Genomic DNA, 4352 nt, shown 5'->3' with positions numbered 1-4352 from the left:
TTCCCTTCTTCAAGAGATTCTATTGGCACACCAACTTTTACTAACAACACATTAATTCTTTTGAAATTAAATGATTATTGCGTTACAAGTAAAACATGCAACCTCATAATTGTGGAGAATGTTAATTAATGAATGCAACTCCTGAAAACATAATAGGAAAATGGCTAAAAATAACCCAACGTCTCTTGGAATTTTTAGTGGAGCAAGATGATATGGTGTTGATGATGATGGTCCTGATCATGATTATCAGGAAAGTTGGTTTTCCTACTTTATGGATCCCTTTATTAAAGTCAACATAAACGGCCATGGGGCCATTTTGTATGTTAAATTGAGCTGATGAATCTCTTCAGTGCAAAAACCATTTGTCATTCTCGAATCTCAACAACTCATGTGACAAATCTATTAAAGAAAAAAAAAATCCATTTCTAAGAAAGAAATTAAAAATATATTTCAATGAAATAATAAATAAATGAATAAAGGATGAATGTATCCTACTCTTTTCGGATTTGTTAAGGGAATCATGTTATCAGTTTGAATACATTAGGAGGTATCTTAATAATAATATTGAAGAAAAAAATGTATAGGAGCATGTCTAAAGGGTATCAATAATATTTACGAAAATATGGACATGATGATGATGATGATCATATTGAAGAACTTGAAAATGACTAGTTTGGAGAAGAGACAATAAGGATTTAAGTTATTTTTCATTTATCTATTATAGTGAATACAGGAGGTGAAGGGGCTATCATTATTTTGAAAAATATGAAAGAACGTGTCACCAATTGTCAACCATAACCTTTTTTTTTCTCTGAGGTGACTTGGACACATGTTGGAGAGTGTATAGTAACCTCCACGCTCCTTACTCTTGTTGCGTTGCGTGGGCTAGCATCAGTCTTTTTCTTTTCCCTTACTCTTGTTGCGTCGCGTGGGGCTAGCATCGGTCTTTTCCTTTTCCCTCAAAAGCCTGTGTTGTCTTCAGTTGTAAGTAAAAAAAACTTGTACTTATGATTTCTGGTTAGTGTAAATAGGCTACAGTTTGGTAGCATTGGAGTATCTCCAACATGGACCAAATATTGAGGAATACCTATAACTGACACGTGGTAATCTTGGAGAGTCATAACCGGCTTGCCGAGTGAAGTGACGAATTCACCGAGTAACATTAAAACCTACCTTCCCAAACACTCTATGTTGGTCAGGTGTACTCAGAGAGACCTGATAGATCAGGGGTAACAACTCTAGCACCAAAAGGTCAGGTATGATAATTCCTGCGACTGACAGGTCAAGGAACAAGAACAACTACTCCGGCAAACAACCATTGAGGAAATCATAAGAACTCTATAAATACCAGGCATCAACTCGCATAAAAGGTTAGAAAAAATATTCTTAGAGACCACTTTATTAGCTCGGTATTAAAAAGTTTAACTTGATCATCGGAGTGATTTTATTGCAAGTCACCCACCGAGCTAAGAATTCTCAAAGAGGATCTTGAGGAAGAGCGAAAAGTGCAAATATAATATACAATAAGGGCTGTGATATTACCACATTTAAAATCACGTTATCTAAAATGAGGAGGGTGTTTGATTTGGATTATAAAATCTGATTCCTGATTCTGATTATGGATCCGTAGACAACATTCCCAACAACGTTCTAGAAAATATTTTTTGTCTTATATGATATACAATAAGGGCTGTGATATTACCACATTTAAAATCACGTTATCTAAAATGAGGAGGGTGTTTGATTTGGATTATAAAATCTGATTCCTGATTCTGATTATGGATCCGTAGACAACATTCCCAACAACGTTCTAGAAAATATTTTTTGTCTTATATGGGCAAAAAGATTCATAATGACTGATTTCTTGTGATGGGACCATCCTTGTAAAAAAAATAAGCCCATTCTTAAATTGCTAGCCCCAATTTACAAGTTAAAGAAACATGGATCATTCCTTTCAACCATTAGTTTGTAATCACTTTTCATAGGGTTGTAAGTTTTAGAATCAATTGATTTTTTGTGAGGATGATCTGCTCACCGTAGAGATCATCCTCACAAAAATCAGCTCAATCAGAAATTGTTTTGCCATATAGGATAAAATGTTGCCCATGGATCTTGACCCCGTATATATATCTACGGGGCATGTTCGGCTCCCTACTATTTATCATACATTTTTCCCAATGTGTTTTGTCCTACATGGGTTAGAAGTTTTGGAATGGACTGATTTTTGATGAGGATGATCTTTATGATGAGGAGATCATCTTCACCAAAAATTAGCTCATTCCAAAAATTTTAATCCCGTAAAAAATGGTTTACAAAAAATGGATGGTCCATGATTCTTCAACTTGTAATTATGGGGTTAAAGTTTCGGAAATGACTGATTTTTGGTGAGGATGATCTTCTCATCATAGAAATCACCCTCACAAAAAAAATCATCCCATTCCAAAACTTCTAACCCATGTAGGACAAAACACAGGGCAAATAGTAGTTTGCGGACGACTTTCATATATATATATATATAAAAGAATTTTTTTAAAAAAATTTAATATATTTTTTTTTTACAAGAGAAGAGGTAAATGGGTTAGCTACGTCTTTTCTTGCATAAACACGAGAAACCGCTATTCTTGGAGAAACGTGAGAAACAGCAAGGCCTTCATTTTCTGATTTTTTTCAAGATTAATAGTATTGATTATAAAAGAATCAGTTGAAAAATCTGAATCAAACGATGAATCCGATTATAAGGGAGAACTGGATTCTATAATCGGAAAACTGAGGCTTAGGATGATGGTGGTGTCTATTCATAACATATGGTGTGGTAATATCACTGCCCCAATAATGATGATAATTAAGCATTAGAACTCCTCAAATTCTTCTACTTTCTATCTTTGAAATGAAAGTACATCTCCACTTTTTTGCCACCTCACATCGCTTCGCCGCATGGCTTTTTGGCACGCATCTTAATATAATATAATATTAAATCCATTCAACGTTTAAAATAAGAGTCAGTGGGCCCCTAAAAGGTTCCATGCCACATTCTGTGGGATATGGACTGTTTGAATTTTAAATGAGTCTAGTCTAGTGACATCAGTTCCTTTGTTCGTTAGTGACACATCGTAGACGACTTTGATGCTTACTCCTCGTCCTCGTCCTCGTCCTCGTATAATAAAAGTATGCAAAAGCAAACAAAATCCAACACATCATAAGAGGCTTGTCTTCGCTGCCTCTCAATTCCCTACTTCTGATGTTCTCCCCATGCACATGAACATGAACGCCTCTTCAAATATATTCGACACATAACATGTGCGAACACATGGCCACCAATTAGGAAAAAACTTCTTCTATTGCTTTTTAGGAAAAAGAGAGAGAGAGAGAAAAAGAAAGAAAGAAAAGGAGAGGAGTGATCACTAGAAAGGTAGAAAAGCGACAAGTGTCCTTTTAAGGGAATGGTGATCGTACAAATGTGTGGCTCAAAAAGAAAATAAAAATTTAAATGCTTACTTGGATTTCTTAAACTTCTCGCTTTCCATTGTTTAAAGGATTTACATAGCAAGTACTCTTTCATTGCTAACGAGCACTTTTGAGCATCCCCACCCCCACCACCACCTCTCTTCCCTTTTTCATTCTTTACAGGTGATTTGTGTATAACTGTACATTACACGATGGTAAAAAACAAAAATTACTAATGCATTAAATAAATTATCTGATTATGAGTTTTGGTGTGTTACAATTAAAAAATTGTATACTTTACAAGGATACAATTTTCTCTATTTCCCTATTTTCTAATTTTATCAAATACAAGATTTCGTTCATCTTTCTCTCTTTGTTAAAGACAAGCGCAACAAGGCTCTATCCCAATGATTTGGGATCTGACGGACTATCTCTTTTGAAGATAAAGGAATTAGGGAAAAATAGAAAATTGAAGTGCTATAGTAAACATTTAGGACCTGATTGATTCAGCTGCCAGAATCTGCTGTCAGCTTCTGCTGTCAGAATCTGCTGTTAGAATCTTCTGTCAGAATCTGAGACACTGAAAAGCTTGCTTGATAGAGTTTTTTAAAAGTGCTGTGCTGTCAGAATCTGCTGTCAGAATCTGGTAATTACTGCTTGATACAACTTCAAAAATTTGCTGTTTTAGGGTAAAATGACCAAAATACCCTTAAGGTTGATAATGCACCCATAATACATTAAAAATTATCAGAATACCCCTATAATTATATAATTACACTAAATATATATAAATATAATAAAATTATATAAAAATTAAAATAATTATTATTTTAATTTTAAAATATCTATAAAAATTATAGAAAAATTTATAATTCTATAGAAATTTCGACAACATCTCCTCTTAAAAA

The sequence above is a fragment of the Akebia trifoliata genome, chromosome 3 (assembly GCF_017979445.1).
Source record: "Akebia trifoliata isolate Shusen 1 chromosome 3, ASM1797944v1, whole genome shotgun sequence".
Taxonomy (NCBI): domain Eukaryota; kingdom Viridiplantae; phylum Streptophyta; class Magnoliopsida; order Ranunculales; family Lardizabalaceae; genus Akebia; species Akebia trifoliata.
The sequence above is the reverse complement of the archived record's forward strand: the minus strand, read 5'-3'. Positions refer to the sequence as shown.